This window comes from Drosophila sechellia, chromosome 2R (genome assembly GCF_004382195.2).
Source record: "Drosophila sechellia strain sech25 chromosome 2R, ASM438219v1, whole genome shotgun sequence".
Taxonomy (NCBI): domain Eukaryota; kingdom Metazoa; phylum Arthropoda; class Insecta; order Diptera; family Drosophilidae; genus Drosophila; species Drosophila sechellia.
Genome location: NC_045950.1, coordinates 21,261,648 through 21,279,407, shown reverse-complemented (window position 1 = coordinate 21,279,407; position 17,760 = coordinate 21,261,648). Strand labels below are relative to the sequence as shown.

The 17,760-nt window shown below is 42.0% G+C and overlaps 4 long non-coding RNA genes across 8 annotated transcripts in view; 1 reads left to right on the top strand and 3 right to left on the bottom strand.

Moving 5' to 3' along the window:
- Window positions 1-17,760, top strand: part of LOC116800330 — a 28,661-nt gene that overhangs the window by 6,285 nt on the left and 4,616 nt on the right. The gene's annotated exons all lie outside the window — the stretch shown is intronic.
- On the bottom strand, window positions 2,369-3,785 carry LOC116800321. Of its 3 annotated transcripts, XR_004361238.1 has the most exons (7): window positions 3,759-3,785; window positions 3,407-3,688; window positions 3,193-3,337; window positions 3,075-3,129; window positions 2,813-3,013; window positions 2,627-2,709; window positions 2,369-2,564 (listed from the first exon to the last, which is right to left on the bottom strand). It is a non-coding gene; the product is annotated as an uncharacterized LOC116800321 (long non-coding RNA). The 3 variants fall into 3 exon arrangements; XR_004361237.1 differs by having other exon boundaries at window positions 3,075-3,337; XR_004361239.1 differs by having other exon boundaries at window positions 2,369-2,556; window positions 3,075-3,337.
- Window positions 7,618-9,033, bottom strand: LOC116800320. Of its 2 annotated transcripts, none has more exons than XR_004361235.1 (7): window positions 9,007-9,033; window positions 8,655-8,936; window positions 8,442-8,585; window positions 8,324-8,378; window positions 8,062-8,262; window positions 7,876-7,958; window positions 7,618-7,813 (listed from the first exon to the last, which is right to left on the bottom strand). It is a non-coding gene; the product is annotated as an uncharacterized LOC116800320 (long non-coding RNA). The 2 variants fall into 2 exon arrangements; XR_004361236.1 differs by having other exon boundaries at window positions 7,618-7,805.
- LOC116800319 lies at window positions 12,464-13,879 on the bottom strand. 2 transcript variants are annotated; one of them, XR_004361233.1, is made up of 7 exons: window positions 13,853-13,879; window positions 13,501-13,782; window positions 13,288-13,431; window positions 13,170-13,224; window positions 12,908-13,108; window positions 12,722-12,804; window positions 12,464-12,659 (listed from the first exon to the last, which is right to left on the bottom strand). It is a non-coding gene; the product is annotated as an uncharacterized LOC116800319 (long non-coding RNA). The 2 variants fall into 2 exon arrangements; XR_004361234.1 differs by having other exon boundaries at window positions 12,464-12,651.

Sequence of the window (17,760 nt, the reverse complement as noted above, 5' to 3'; positions counted from 1 at the left end):
CCCTCTCGATCACCAATACTGCTGCAGTCAATGTTGGCGCCAAAAGCAGCATCTCGAAGGGGAAATCGCCGTCTTCTCCTTCATTCTCTTCACAAATACACAAAAGAAATTCACTCCCCACAATGACTCAAACAAATACAGCCGCACACACAAACACCGACGCTACTCAAAGAGAGTTTTTATCCACCACAGCGACCAGCACTAATGCAGCCGCAGCCACTAATACGGACACAGAATTTTCCCCTCCTTCTATTACACACACACAAATAAATAAAGCTACCAAAACTAATTTAGAAAGCTGCTCTAGACCTTCCGCGCTTGCCAATTCAGAAACTCAACTCAACAAAGCCAATGATATTGACAGTGGGGAAATTGCTTCCCCACTTATACAAATTAACGAAAGCAAGCAGGAGGAAAAACCAAGTACAACTGCCAAAGCTTTCTGGTCAATTTTTAACCCTAAGCCGGACACTTCTAAACTCAGCCTAAGCATGAAACCCACCACTCGCTCCATAAATACTGGGAAAAGAAGCATTTCCCCTCACCAAAGGAGTGCTTCTTTACGCCCTGATGCTCAGGGCGATTTAAAAATAAAATTACCCAACAATAGATCCATGCCCACTGTGGGGAATTTAGCAACAGCTCGCACCCTTAGTCGGCCTGCTGCCAAGCGGGACTTATTTAAATCACCGTCCAAGAGCCCAGACGAGCAGCCCATGAGTTTCTCGGAAGTGGTTGCTGGAACAGGTCCAATCTTTGTGGCACCTTCAGTTCCGGCTCCAACTACGAAAACCCCGGCCAAGAGGACTAATGACGATCTGGACTGCTCCAGTTTTAAGACGCCAAATAAACGACTATGCGTGACCACCAATTTCAAGTCTCCCAGCATTTTCCCACCCCTCACCACACCCGTTTTCCAAAGCAAGGCAGCCAAATCTGTATATGAGGAAGCCAAAACCAGGAATCGACCCTCAAACCAGCCGTTACCCTGCAGCACCAATGCTCCTGCACGCAGCGCAACGACGGCACCCCCTCAAAATACAGATGCTGAGCTGCCACCTTGGAAACTTGTGCCACTAAGCTGCAGAGCGCCACCCATACTCGTTGACGACGTCAAAGAAATTGTCCCGCTCCTGGAAAAGCTAAACTATACAGCAGGAGTCTCCAGCTACACTACCAGGGCAACTGAAGGGAACGGGGTCAGGATCCAGGCCAAGGACATGACCGCCTACCACAAAATCAAAGATGTCCTTATTGCAAACGGCTTTCCCCTATTCACCAACCAGCCAAAGTCCGAGAGGGGCTTCCGAGTTGTAATCAGACATCTCCACCACTCCACTCCATGCTCGTGGATTGTCAAGGAGTTGCTGACGCTCGGATTCACAGCTCGCTTCGTCAGAAATATGACGAACCCGGCTACAGGTGGGCCCATGCGCATGTTTGAAGTTGAGATCGTCATGGCCAAGGACGGCAGTCATGACAAAATTATCTCACTCAAACAAATCGGTGGGCAAAGAGTGGATATTGAAAGGAAAAACAGGACACGGGAGCCGGTCCAGTGCTACAGATGCCAGGGCTTCAGGCATGCCAAGAACTCATGCATGAGGCCTCCAAGATGCATGAAATGCGCTGGCGACCACCTGTCATCCTGTTGCACCAAGCCAAGAACCACCCCTGCTACCTGCATCAACTGCTCTGGAGAGCACATTAGTGCATACAAGGGATGTCCTGTTTACAAGGCTGAAAAACAAAAGCTTGCGGCAAACAACATTGACACAAATAAAATACGCATAATTAAAGACGCAACCAACAACTTTTATAGACGTCAAGGCCCTCCTCCACGCAATAACACCCCTCGGCTGCCACACAGCTCAGCAATCCTGAACAGATCAATCGCTGAAGCCCGCCAGGAAGCAGCCAGAAAGTCGATGCTAAATCCATTCCGACAGAATATGAATGACAGAAGGCCACGTTTTTCCTCCCATGACACTGCCATTCAGACGCGGCTGAATAAATGGCGCCGAAACACTAATAAGTTACCCAAAAAGGGTAGGATAACTTCAAAAAACAATGCAAAGCCAAGAATGGCACCCAAGACAAGCAACCCAGCGCAAAGACATCTGGAAAATTACCAGGACATGCTCCGAAAACAAAGGAGTGAAGAAAACGACCAGGAACCTGAAAAAGGTACTTCAAATCCCATGCAAGTTAGAAATGACAGCCCTCCTACCACCAGCAGAGCTGCTAGAGCTAGCTTCAAGCCAAGATTTATAGATGAAGCCACGCCATCGCCAATAAACTACAATCCTAACTCGCAAAAAGGCTTCTTGGACGACCACACAACAAACTTAGCAAATAGAGTCGACAATTTAGAGAAGAAAATTGACAGTTTATTGGCCTTAATCATACAAGGAAGAGTTAACAATCCTGACATGGAAACTTCCAATTAATCCTACATTTACTTATACTTATTCTAACAACATCTATATCCGATGGAAAAGCGCACGTCAGTCTGCTCCCAAACTCTTGCTCGGTCATCTCCTTCCTCGACACAGCCTAATTTCCTTAGAATACAAATTCAATTAGATAATGGAATTAAAATATAATCAATATAATCAATACTCACACCTCAAAGCATCCGGATAATCAAGCTTACGAAAACGCACTCCAGCTGATACTGATGAAAGATACGAAAAATACAACCAAGTCCTATAAGATGAAGCGGTAGATCGATACGAAAAGGATTAGTGTGGCAGAAACATGATGAATAAAAGGCGACTCGCTGCAGCAATTTATGCACAACGTCACTTACCTGAACCTCCTTGCCACACGGTCCCGATTAGTATCCCTTATCTCCGATGCAATCCACTTGCAGTGCTGCACTGCAATAGACGGGCCATATAAGCTGCCTACGCTTCGTTCAGGGCTCTCAGCGCGGAGCTGCAAAATCTATCCTTTCCACTACTCTTAAATTCTCTCAGATCGACGAGCGCCTACATTAGAGACGCTAAACCTGAAAACAAAACAATTAACCAATAAGAAAATTAACAAAGACAATCAAATAAAGCACTTACCTCAATAAACACAGCCAACTGGTGATCCAAAGCAACCAACAAGAGAAGACGAGCCCTGCAAAGAAAAACAAAATCACCATATTTTGTGATTATAAACACAAAAATTTGACAATCTTACAACGCCGTCTCCACCTCCTGATGCCACTGCACTAACAAGGATCATTATCCCGGAGCTGACATCAAATTAAAAAGAATTAAAATCCGTCTCCAAATTGTATAATTTCCACAATTCCGTTTTTTTTTTCCAATGAATTCCTGAGAATCTATAATGAAAGGAAAATTAATAATAATATAATAATAAATTAATCAAGGACACACAGGAAATTACAAACCTGACAGGCAAACCAGCAGACACAAAAATACGACCTCATCCTGCCGATGACGCGCACGCAAACCAGGAGACGGGCCCCGTCAAAGCAAAACAAAATCGCCAACATTTGCGATTATAGATACAAAAATCTGACAATTTTATGATACCGTCTCCACCTCCTGACGCCAATGCTTTAATAAAGATCATTTGCGTGGCGCAGATGCCACACCCTTACGCTGCAAAACTTGTCCTCAAATTGTATATTTCTCCCCTGTCCTGCATCATCGACGAATTCTCTCCTAACCTGCAATGAAAGGAAAATAAATAAGAATGCGATATAAAAACTACTCAAGGACACATAAATAATAACAAACCGGACAAACAAAGTAGCAGACGATAACAGACGGCCCCATCCTGCTGACGTCAAGCACGCAGCTCCAGCTTCCAAGACTTCAACTATTGAAAAAAGGGAACACAAGCTATTACTGGGAAATATATATTTATAATATAATACTTATCTAATTGCAAACTTGATGACTCCAAAATCGTGGCTTTCCAGCTGCAATAACACAATGACAAGGGCCTCCAATTTAGCCCATACAAAACGTACCTGAAAAGCAAATAAATCAACGCAATTATAAAAGCAATCAAATACTCACCCCAGACTAGCTTCCTCTTTAAGTACCTGAAAAACAATAATAAACGCAACTATATAAACAAATATACACCAATATAATACTTACCTTAAATTAAATTCCACTCAATGTACCTGAAACAACAAAAATTAATGCAATCATAATTAACAAATAGCATATATAATACTTACCAAATTCTATTTTTACATCCATTTCCATGGCAATCTCGTTGCGGCGGCTCTCTGCAACAAATCTCGAACTGGCGGCCTCAAGCAACCAATCCTGAAGCTATGGCCACAAGACGCGACGCACCTGGCTTCCTTCGCTCAATAAAAACGCAATGACGGCTGCGCTGGACAACTATTCGCAACTCTTCCCGACGACCGGCAATATGCATCTACAATACAAACAAACTCATTAAACAATTGCATAAAGCTGCCATTGACGATATAATCGGATCTTCACCAAACGACGGCTGCGTGGGATGACGCAGCTGAGAACAAATCACCTGCAACTTGTTGCAAGTTGCCCACTTCCAGCGGCCGCAACAGACCACCGCCAAAATGCAACAAAACTTACCTGTGATGACTCCTGAGGCTCTCTGCGACGCGGTGCTCCTGTCCTTCTGATGGGGGTACCTGAAAAGAAATAAACAAAACAATGTTAGTCTAAAATTTTAATGTTTATTGCAAAATAATTTCATTTTAAAAATGTAAACAAACATGCAAGCTGATAATGTTACCAATCATATCAATGTCTGAAATCCTTGCCTACAAAATACTAACTTAAAATTAATACTAACTATGTCCAAGCCCCAAACTCACCCCATGCTATGTTAAACTCAAAAATTCAAATTATTGTACCTACATATTGCATTTATTGTAATCAAAGGCAAAATAAAGTTGTGGATGCGGAACAGAATTCATTCTGTCTCCGTACCTCCACCTACAAAGTAAAAATGATGCCACTGCACAAAAAAGGATCACTATCCCGGAGCCGACATCATATTAAAAAGAATTAAAATCCTTATCCAAATTGTATAAATTTCCTCATTACTGTATTTTCAATGATTTCCTGATAATCTGTAAGGAAAGGAAAATTAATAAGAATATAATACAAAATTATTCAAGGACACACAGAAAATTGCAAACCTGACAGGCAAACCAGCAGATACAAAAAATGCGACCTCACCCTGCCGACTATGCGCACGTAAATCATGAGACAGGCACCGCAAAAGCAAAACTAAATCGCCAACTTTCGCGATTTTAAACACAAAAAGTTGACAATTTTATGATGCCGTCTCCTTCTCCTGATGCCAAAGCATAAATAAGGATCATTTGCGTGGCGCAGCTGCCACATCAATATGCCGAAAAAACTTGTCCTTAAATTGTATTATTCTCATCAGTTCTGTATCTTCGACGAATTCTCTCCTAACCTGCAACGAAAAGAAAATAAATAAGAACGCGATACAAAAACTACTCAAGGACACATAAATAATAACAAACCGGACAGACAAAGTAGCAGACGATAACAGACGGCTCCATCCTGCTGACGTCAAGCATGCAGCTCCAGCTTCCAAGACTCCAACTATTGAAACAAGGGAACACAAGCTATTACTGGGAAATATATATGTATAATATAATACTTATCTAATTGCAAACTTGATGACTCCAAAATCGCGGCACTCCAGCCGCAATAACACAATGACAAGGGCCTCCAATTTAGCCCCTACAAAACGTACCTGAAAAGCAAAAAATCAACGCAATTATAAACGCAATGCAATATTCACCCCAGACTAGCTTCCCCCATAAGTACCTGAAAAACAATAACAAACGCAGTTATATAAACAAATATACACAATTATAATACTTACCTTAAATTAAATGTACCTGAAACAACAAAAATTAATGCAATCATCAAATAACAAATATTATACTTACCAATTTCTATTTTTACATCCATTTCCATGGCAATCTCGTTGCGGCGGCTCTCTGCAACAAATCTCGAATCGGCGGCCCCAAGCAACCAATCCTGAAGCTATGGCCACAAGACGCGACGCACCTGGCTTCCTTCGGTGATTGTCCGAACTACAATCCCCACAGACGACTTCTCTGCCACGAGACGAACTCCACGACCATAATGCCAGCAGCTCAATAAAAACGCAATGACGGCTGCGCTGGACAACTCTTCGCAACTCTTCCTGACGACCGGCAATACGCATCTGCAATACAAACAAACTCACTAAACAATTGCATAAAGCTGCCATTGACGATATAATCGGATCTTCACCAAACGACGGCTGCGTGGGATGACGCAGCTGAGAATAAATCACCTGCAACTTGTTGCAAGTTGCCCACTTCCAGCGGTCGCAACAGACCACCGCCAAAATGCAACAAAACTTACCTGTGATGACTCCTGAGGCTCTCTGCGACGCGGTGCTCCTGTCCTTCTGATGGGGGTACCTGAAAAGAAACAAATAAAACAATGTTAGTCTAAAATTTTAAATTTTATTGCAAAATAATTTCATTTTAAAAATGTAAACAAACATGCAAGCTGATAATGTTACCAATCATGTCAATGTCTGAAATCCTTGCCTACAAAATACTAACTTAAAATTAATACTAACTAACTATGTCCAAGCCCCAAAAACTCACCCCATGCTATGTTAAACTCAAAAATTCAAATTATTGTACCTACATATTGCATTTATTGTAATCAAAGGCAAAATAAAGTTGTGGATGCGGAACAGAATTCATTCTGTCTCCGTACCTCCACCTACAAAGTTAAAGTGCTACAGATGCCAGGGCTTCAGGCATGCCAAGAACTCATGCATGAGGCCTCCAAGATGCATGAAATGCGCTGGCGACCACCTGTCATCCTGTTGCACCAAGCCAAGAACCACCCCTGCTACCTGCATCAACTGCTCTGGAGAGCACATTAGTGCATACAAGGGATGTCCTGTTTACAAGGCTGAAAAACAAAAGCTTGCGGCAAACAACATTGACACAAATAAAATACGCATAATTAAAGACGCAACCAACAACTTTTATAGACGTCAAGGCCCTCCTCCACGCAATAACACCCCTCGGCTGCCACACAGCTCAGCAATCCTGAACAGATCAATCGCTGAAGCCCGCCAGGAAGCAGCCAGAAAGTCGATGCTAAATCCATTCCGACAGAATATGAATGACAGAAGGCCACGTTTTTCCTCCCATGACACTGCCATTCAGACGCGGCTGAATAAATGGCGCCGAAACACTAATAAGTTACCCAAAAAGGGTAGGATAACTTCAAAAAACAATGCAAAGCCAAGAATGGCACCCAAGACAAGCAACCCAGCGCAAAGACATCTGGAAAATTACCAGGACATGCTCCGAAAACAAAGGAGTGAAGAAAACGACCAGGAACCTGAAAAAGGTACTTCAAATCCCATGCAAGTTAGAAATGACAGCCCTCCTACCACCAGCAGAGCTGCTAGAGCTAGCTTCAAGCCAAGATTTATAGATGAAGCCACGCCATCGCCAATAAACTACAATCCTAACTCGCAAAAAGGCTTCTTGGACGACCACACAACAAACTTAGCAAATAGAGTCGACAATTTAGAGAAGAAAATTGACAGTTTATTGGCCTTAATCATACAAGGAAGAGTTAACAATCCTGACATGGAAACTTCCAATTAATCCTACATTTACTTATACTTATTCTAACAACATCTATATCCGATGGAAAAGCGCACGTCAGTCTGCTCCCAAACTCTTGCTCGGTCATCTCCTTCCTCGACACAGCCTAATTTCCTTAGAATACAAATTCAATTAGATAATGGAATTAAAATATAATCAATATAATCAATACTCACACCTCAAAGCATCCGGATAATCAAGCTTACGAAAACGCACTCCAGCTGATACTGATGAAAGATACGAAAAATACAACCAAGTCCTATAAGATGAAGCGGTAGATCGATACGAAAAGGATTAGTGTGGCAGAAACATGATGAATAAAAGGCGACTCGCTGCAGCAATTTATGCACAACGTCACTTACCTGAACCTCCTTGCCACACGGTCCCGATTAGTATCCCTTATCTCCGATGCAATCCACTTGCAGTGCTGCACTGCAATAGACGGGCCATATAAGCTGCCTACGCTTCGTTCAGGGCTCTCAGCGCGGAGCTGCAAAATCTATCCTTTCCACTACTCTTAAATTCTCTCAGATCGACGAGCGCCTACATTAGAGACGCTAAACCTGAAAACAAAACAATTAACCAATAAGAAAATTAACAAAGACAATCAAATAAAGCACTTACCTCAATAAACACAGCCAACTGGTGATCCAAAGCAACCAACAAGAGAAGACGAGCCCTGCAAAGAAAAACAAAATCACCATATTTTGTGATTATAAACACAAAAATTTGACAATCTTACAACGCCGTCTCCACCTCCTGATGCCACTGCACTAACAAGGATCATTATCCCGGAGCTGACATCAAATTAAAAAGAATTAAAATCCGTCTCCAAATTGTATAATTTCCACAATTCCGTTTTTTTTTCCAATGAATTCCTGAGAATCTATAATGAAAGGAAAATTAATAATAATATAATAATAAATTAATCAAGGACACACAGGAAATTACAAACCTGACAGGCAAACCAGCAGACACAAAAATACGACCTCATCCTGCCGATGACGCGCACGCAAACCAGGAGACGGGCCCCGTCAAAGCAAAACAAAATCGCCAACATTTGCGATTATAGATACAAAAATCTGACAATTTTATGATACCGTCTCCACCTCCTGACGCCAATGCTTTAATAAAGATCATTTGCGTGGCGCAGATGCCACACCCTTACGCTGCAAAACTTGTCCTCAAATTGTATATTTCTCCCCTGTCCTGCATCATCGACGAATTCTCTCCTAACCTGCAATGAAAGGAAAATAAATAAGAATGCGATATAAAAACTACTCAAGGACACATAAATAATAACAAACCGGACAAACAAAGTAGCAGACGATAACAGACGGCCCCATCCTGCTGACGTCAAGCACGCAGCTCCAGCTTCCAAGACTTCAACTATTGAAAAAAGGGAACACAAGCTATTACTGGGAAATATATATTTATAATATAATACTTATCTAATTGCAAACTTGATGACTCCAAAATCGTGGCTTTCCAGCTGCAATAACACAATGACAAGGGCCTCCAATTTAGCCCATACAAAACGTACCTGAAAAGCAAATAAATCAACGCAATTATAAAAGCAATCAAATACTCACCCCAGACTAGCTTCCTCTTTAAGTACCTGAAAAACAATAATAAACGCAACTATATAAACAAATATACACCAATATAATACTTACCTTAAATTAAATTCCACTCAATGTACCTGAAACAACAAAAATTAATGCAATCATAATTAACAAATAGCATATATAATACTTACCAAATTCTATTTTTACATCCATTTCCATGGCAATCTCGTTGCGGCGGCTCTCTGCAACAAATCTCGAACTGGCGGCCTCAAGCAACCAATCCTGAAGCTATGGCCACAAGACGCGACGCACCTGGCTTCCTTCGCTCAATAAAAACGCAATGACGGCTGCGCTGGACAACTATTCGCAACTCTTCCCGACGACCGGCAATATGCATCTACAATACAAACAAACTCATTAAACAATTGCATAAAGCTGCCATTGACGATATAATCGGATCTTCACCAAACGACGGCTGCGTGGGATGACGCAGCTGAGAACAAATCACCTGCAACTTGTTGCAAGTTGCCCACTTCCAGCGGCCGCAACAGACCACCGCCAAAATGCAACAAAACTTACCTGTGATGACTCCTGAGGCTCTCTGCGACGCGGTGCTCCTGTCCTTCTGATGGGGGTACCTGAAAAGAAATAAACAAAACAATGTTAGTCTAAAATTTTAATGTTTATTGCAAAATAATTTCATTTTAAAAATGTAAACAAACATGCAAGCTGATAATGTTACCAATCATATCAATGTCTGAAATCCTTGCCTACAAAATACTAACTTAAAATTAATACTAACTATGTCCAAGCCCCAAACTCACCCCATGCTATGTTAAACTCAAAAATTCAAATTATTGTACCTACATATTGCATTTATTGTAATCAAAGGCAAAATAAAGTTGTGGATGCGGAACAGAATTCATTCTGTCTCCGTACCTCCACCTACAAAGTAAAAAACAAATACAGCCGCACACACAAACACCGACGCTACTCAAAGAGAGTTTTTATCCACCACAGCGACCAGCACTAATGCAGCCGCAGCCACTAATACGGACACAGAATTTTCCCCTCCTTCTATTACACACACACAAATAAATAAAGCTACCAAAACTAATTTAGAAAGCTGCTCTAGACCTTCCGCGCTTGCCAATTCAGAAACTCAACTCAACAAAGCCAATGATATTGACAGTGGGGAAATTGCTTCCCCACTTATACAAATTAACGAAAGCAAGCAGGAGGAAAAACCAAGTACAACTGCCAAAGCTTTCTGGTCAATTTTTAACCCTAAGCCGGACACTTCTAAACTCAGCCTAAGCATGAAACCCACCACTCGCTCCATAAATACTGGGAAAAGAAGCATTTCCCCTCACCAAAGGAGTGCTTCTTTACGCCCTGATGCTCAGGGCGATTTAAAAATAAAATTACCCAACAATAGATCCATGCCCACTGTGGGGAATTTAGCAACAGCTCGCACCCTTAGTCGGCCTGCTGCCAAGCGGGACTTATTTAAATCACCGTCCAAGAGCCCAGACGAGCAGCCCATGAGTTTCTCGGAAGTGGTTGCTGGAACAGGTCCAATCTTTGTGGCACCTTCAGTTCCGGCTCCAACTACGAAAACCCCGGCCAAGAGGACTAATGACGATCTGGACTGCTCCAGTTTTAAGACGCCAAATAAACGACTATGCGTGACCACCAATTTCAAGTCTCCCAGCATTTTCCCACCCCTCACCACACCCGTTTTCCAAAGCAAGGCAGCCAAATCTGTATATGAGGAAGCCAAAACCAGGAATCGACCCTCAAACCAGCCGTTACCCTGCAGCACCAATGCTCCTGCACGCAGCGCAACGACGGCACCCCCTCAAAATACAGATGCTGAGCTGCCACCTTGGAAACTTGTGCCACTAAGCTGCAGAGCGCCACCCATACTCGTTGACGACGTCAAAGAAATTGTCCCGCTCCTGGAAAAGCTAAACTATACAGCAGGAGTCTCCAGCTACACTACCAGGGCAACTGAAGGGAACGGGGTCAGGATCCAGGCCAAGGACATGACCGCCTACCACAAAATCAAAGATGTCCTTATTGCAAACGGCTTTCCCCTATTCACCAACCAGCCAAAGTCCGAGAGGGGCTTCCGAGTTGTAATCAGACATCTCCACCACTCCACTCCATGCTCGTGGATTGTCAAGGAGTTGCTGACGCTCGGATTCACAGCTCGCTTCGTCAGAAATATGACGAACCCGGCTACAGGTGGGCCCATGCGCATGTTTGAAGTTGAGATCGTCATGGCCAAGGACGGCAGTCATGACAAAATTATCTCACTCAAACAAATCGGTGGGCAAAGAGTGGATATTGAAAGGAAAAACAGGACACGGGAGCCGGTCCAGTGCTACAGATGCCAGGGCTTCAGGCATGCCAAGAACTCATGCATGAGGCCTCCAAGATGCATGAAATGCGCTGGCGACCACCTGTCATCCTGTTGCACCAAGCCAAGAACCACCCCTGCTACCTGCATCAACTGCTCTGGAGAGCACATTAGTGCATACAAGGGATGTCCTGTTTACAAGGCTGAAAAACAAAAGCTTGCGGCAAACAACATTGACACAAATAAAATACGCATAATTAAAGACGCAACCAACAACTTTTATAGACGTCAAGGCCCTCCTCCACGCAATAACACCCCTCGGCTGCCACACAGCTCAGCAATCCTGAACAGATCAATCGCTGAAGCCCGCCAGGAAGCAGCCAGAAAGTCGATGCTAAATCCATTCCGACAGAATATGAATGACAGAAGGCCACGTTTTTCCTCCCATGACACTGCCATTCAGACGCGGCTGAATAAATGGCGCCGAAACACTAATAAGTTACCCAAAAAGGGTAGGATAACTTCAAAAAACAATGCAAAGCCAAGAATGGCACCCAAGACAAGCAACCCAGCGCAAAGACATCTGGAAAATTACCAGGACATGCTCCGAAAACAAAGGAGTGAAGAAAACGACCAGGAACCTGAAAAAGGTACTTCAAATCCCATGCAAGTTAGAAATGACAGCCCTCCTACCACCAGCAGAGCTGCTAGAGCTAGCTTCAAGCCAAGATTTATAGATGAAGCCACGCCATCGCCAATAAACTACAATCCTAACTCGCAAAAAGGCTTCTTGGACGACCACACAACAAACTTAGCAAATAGAGTCGACAATTTAGAGAAGAAAATTGACAGTTTATTGGCCTTAATCATACAAGGAAGAGTTAACAATCCTGACATGGAAACTTCCAATTAATCCTACATTTACTTATACTTATTCTAACAACATCTATATCCGATGGAAAAGCGCACGTCAGTCTGCTCCCAAACTCTTGCTCGGTCATCTCCTTCCTCGACACAGCCTAATTTCCTTAGAATACAAATTCAATTAGATAATGGAATTAAAATATAATCAATATAATCAATACTCACACCTCAAAGCATCCGGATAATCAAGCTTACGAAAACGCACTCCAGCTGATACTGATGAAAGATACGAAAAATACAACCAAGTCCTATAAGATGAAGCGGTAGATCGATACGAAAAGGATTAGTGTGGCAGAAACATGATGAATAAAAGGCGACTCGCTGCAGCAATTTATGCACAACGTCACTTACCTGAACCTCCTTGCCACACGGTCCCGATTAGTATCCCTTATCTCCGATGCAATCCACTTGCAGTGCTGCACTGCAATAGACGGGCCATATAAGCTGCCTACGCTTCGTTCAGGGCTCTCAGCGCGGAGCTGCAAAATCTATCCTTTCCACTACTCTTAAATTCTCTCAGATCGACGAGCGCCTACATTAGAGACGCTAAACCTGAAAACAAAACAATTAACCAATAAGAAAATTAACAAAGACAATCAAATAAAGCACTTACCTCAATAAACACAGCCAACTGGTGATCCAAAGCAACCAACAAGAGAAGACGAGCCCTGCAAAGAAAAACAAAATCACCATATTTTGTGATTATAAACACAAAAATTTGACAATCTTACAACGCCGTCTCCACCTCCTGATGCCACTGCACTAACAAGGATCATTATCCCGGAGCTGACATCAAATTAAAAAGAATTAAAATCCGTCTCCAAATTGTATAATTTCCACAATTCCGTTTTTTTTTCCAATGAATTCCTGAGAATCTATAATGAAAGGAAAATTAATAATAATATAATAATAAATTAATCAAGGACACACAGGAAATTACAAACCTGACAGGCAAACCAGCAGACACAAAAATACGACCTCATCCTGCCGATGACGCGCACGCAAACCAGGAGACGGGCCCCGTCAAAGCAAAACAAAATCGCCAACATTTGCGATTATAGATACAAAAATCTGACAATTTTATGATACCGTCTCCACCTCCTGACGCCAATGCTTTAATAAAGATCATTTGCGTGGCGCAGATGCCACACCCTTACGCTGCAAAACTTGTCCTCAAATTGTATATTTCTCCCCTGTCCTGCATCATCGACGAATTCTCTCCTAACCTGCAATGAAAGGAAAATAAATAAGAATGCGATATAAAAACTACTCAAGGACACATAAATAATAACAAACCGGACAAACAAAGTAGCAGACGATAACAGACGGCCCCATCCTGCTGACGTCAAGCACGCAGCTCCAGCTTCCAAGACTTCAACTATTGAAAAAAGGGAACACAAGCTATTACTGGGAAATATATATTTATAATATAATACTTATCTAATTGCAAACTTGATGACTCCAAAATCGTGGCTTTCCAGCTGCAATAACACAATGACAAGGGCCTCCAATTTAGCCCATACAAAACGTACCTGAAAAGCAAATAAATCAACGCAATTATAAAAGCAATCAAATACTCACCCCAGACTAGCTTCCTCTTTAAGTACCTGAAAAACAATAATAAACGCAACTATATAAACAAATATACACCAATATAATACTTACCTTAAATTAAATTCCACTCAATGTACCTGAAACAACAAAAATTAATGCAATCATAATTAACAAATAGCATATATAATACTTACCAAATTCTATTTTTACATCCATTTCCATGGCAATCTCGTTGCGGCGGCTCTCTGCAACAAATCTCGAACTGGCGGCCTCAAGCAACCAATCCTGAAGCTATGGCCACAAGACGCGACGCACCTGGCTTCCTTCGCTCAATAAAAACGCAATGACGGCTGCGCTGGACAACTATTCGCAACTCTTCCCGACGACCGGCAATATGCATCTACAATACAAACAAACTCATTAAACAATTGCATAAAGCTGCCATTGACGATATAATCGGATCTTCACCAAACGACGGCTGCGTGGGATGACGCAGCTGAGAACAAATCACCTGCAACTTGTTGCAAGTTGCCCACTTCCAGCGGCCGCAACAGACCACCGCCAAAATGCAACAAAACTTACCTGTGATGACTCCTGAGGCTCTCTGCGACGCGGTGCTCCTGTCCTTCTGATGGGGGTACCTGAAAAGAAATAAACAAAACAATGTTAGTCTAAAATTTTAATGTTTATTGCAAAATAATTTCATTTTAAAAATGTAAACAAACATGCAAGCTGATAATGTTACCAATCATATCAATGTCTGAAATCCTTGCCTACAAAATACTAACTTAAAATTAATACTAACTATGTCCAAGCCCCAAACTCACCCCATGCTATGTTAAACTCAAAAATTCAAATTATTGTACCTACATATTGCATTTATTGTAATCAAAGGCAAAATAAAGTTGTGGATGCGGAACAGAATTCATTCTGTCTCCGTACCTCCACCTACAAAGTAAAACTTACCTTAAATTAAATTCCACTCAATGTACCTGAAACAACAAAAATTAATGCAATCATCAAATAACAAATATTATACTTACCAATTTCTATTTTTACATCCATTTCCATGGCAATCTCGTTGCGGCGGCTCTCTGCAACAAATCTCGAATCGGCGGCCCCAAGCAACCAATCCTGAAGCTATGGCCACAAGACGCGACGCACCTGGCTTCCTTCGGTGATTGTCCGAACTACAATCCCCACAGACGACTTCTCTGCCACGAGATGAACTCCACGACCATAATGCCAGCAGCTCAATAAAAACGCAATGACGGCTGCGCTGGACAACTCTTCGCAACTCTTCCTGACGACCGGCAATACGCATCTGCAATACAAACAAACTCACTAAACAATTGCATAAAGCTGCCATTGACGATATAATCGGATCTTCACCAAACGACGGCTGCGTGGGATGACGCAGCTGAGAATAAATCACCTGCAACTTGTTGCAAGTTGCCCACTTCCAGCGGCCGCAACAGACCACCGCCAAAATGCAACAAAACTTACCTGTGATGACTCCTGAGGCTCTCTGCGACGCGGTGCTCCTGTCCTTCTGATGGGGGTACCTGAAAAGAAACAAATAAAACAATGTTAGTCTAAAATTTTAAATTTTATTGCAAAATAATTTCATTTTAAAAATGTAAACAAACATGCAAGCTGATAATGTTACCAATCATGTCAATGTCTGAAATCCTTGCCTACAAAATACTAACTTAAAATTAATACTAACTAACTATGTCCAAGCCCCAAAAACTCACCCCATGCTATGTTAAACTCAAAAATTCAAATTATTGTACCTACATATTGCATTTATTGTAATCAAAGGCAAAATAAAGTTGTGGATGCGGAACAGAATTCATTCTGTCTCCGTACCTCCACCTACAAAGTAAAAAAAAAAGCCTCCACCTACAAAGTAAATGTTTTAAAAGTTAAAAAATAATAAGGGGAAAATTAAATAAAATAATTTAAATAAACAAATAAAATAAATTAAATAAATAAATCAATAAACAATTAAATTAAATTTATTTAATTAAAACAAACGCGCTTCGCTTGCCTATTACTTTCACGCGCAAACTTAAATTCGTTCGTCAATAGACAAATTAATTGTTATAAATTGTCTTCCGGCCGCAAAGTAATAAACCGCGACAACAATTAACATTGAGTGGTCTAAAGAAAACGAATAAATAAACAGTAATTGTGCAGCCGCGAAAAAACCGCGAAAAGACGCCGCCCCAACCAAAGGAAACCAGGAGAAGAAAAGCAGAGAGAAAGGAAGAAATTACACTTGGAGAAATTTTAAAAGAGAAGGAGGAGTTCCAAAGCAAAGAAACGAAAAACCGGAGAACACATTAAATCAAAAATCAAGGGTATTTATACCACCACAACTATCGCAATATTTTTATTTTTTATTAAAAATTATATATATTAATAAAATAAAAAATAAACATGTCCAGCTCTGACCACCTTTTCTCTGAAGACGAGGTGCTTTCAATTACCTCTAGCGAGCGATCTTCCCCTATTCACGTAAATATTTCGCCTATGTCTCACGGGTCTGGCAATTCCCTGGTTAAAACGACCAATATTAACCAGAAGAAATTGCCTTTAAAACAAAAGAAAAGCCCAATTAACTCTTCTTGGGTAGCCATGAATTTCTTTAATTCCCTTTCTCTAAATATGAAAGAGAATATAAATGCCAAAAATGCCCAAAGAGACCCCCTCTCGATCACCAATACTGCTGCAGTCAATGTTGGCGCCAAAAGCAGCATCTCGAAGGGGAAATCGCCGTCTTCTCCTTCATTCTCTTCACAAATACACAAAAGAAATTCACTCCCCACAATGACTCAAACAAATACAGCCGCACACACAAACACCGACGCTACTCAAAGAGAGTTTTTATCCACCACAGCGACCAGCACTAATGCAGCCGCAGCCACTAATACGGACACAGAATTTTCCCCTCCTTCTATTACACACACACAAATAAATAAAGCTACCAAAACTAATTTAGAAAGCTGCTCTAGACCTTCCGCGCTTGCCAATTCAGAAACTCAACTCAACAAAGCCAATGATATTGACAGTGGGGAAATTGCTTCCCCACTTATACAAATTAACGAAAGCAAGCAGGAGGAAAAACCAAGTACAACTGCCAAAGCTTTCTGGTCAATTTTTAACCCTAAGCCGGACACTTCTAAACTCAGCCTAAGCATGAAACCCACCACTCGCTCCATAAATACTGGGAAAAGAAGCATTTCCCCTCACCAAAGGAGTGCTTCTTTACGCCCTGATGCTCAGGGCGATTTAAAAATAAAATTACCCAACAATAGATCCATGCCCACTGTGGGGAATTTAGCAACAGCTCGCACCCTTAGTCGGCCTGCTGCCAAGCGGGACTTATTTAAATCACCGTCCAAGAGCCCAGACGAGCAGCCCATGAGTTTCTCGGAAGTGGTTGCTGGAACAGGTCCAATCTTTGTGGCACCTTCAGTTCCGGCTCCAACTACGAAAACCCCGGCCAAGAGGACTAATGACGATCTGGACTGCTCCAGTTTTAAGACGCCAAATAAACGACTATGCGTGACCACCAATTTCAAGTCTCCCAGCATTTTCCCACCCCTCACCACACCCGTTTTCCAAAGCAAGGCAGCCAAATC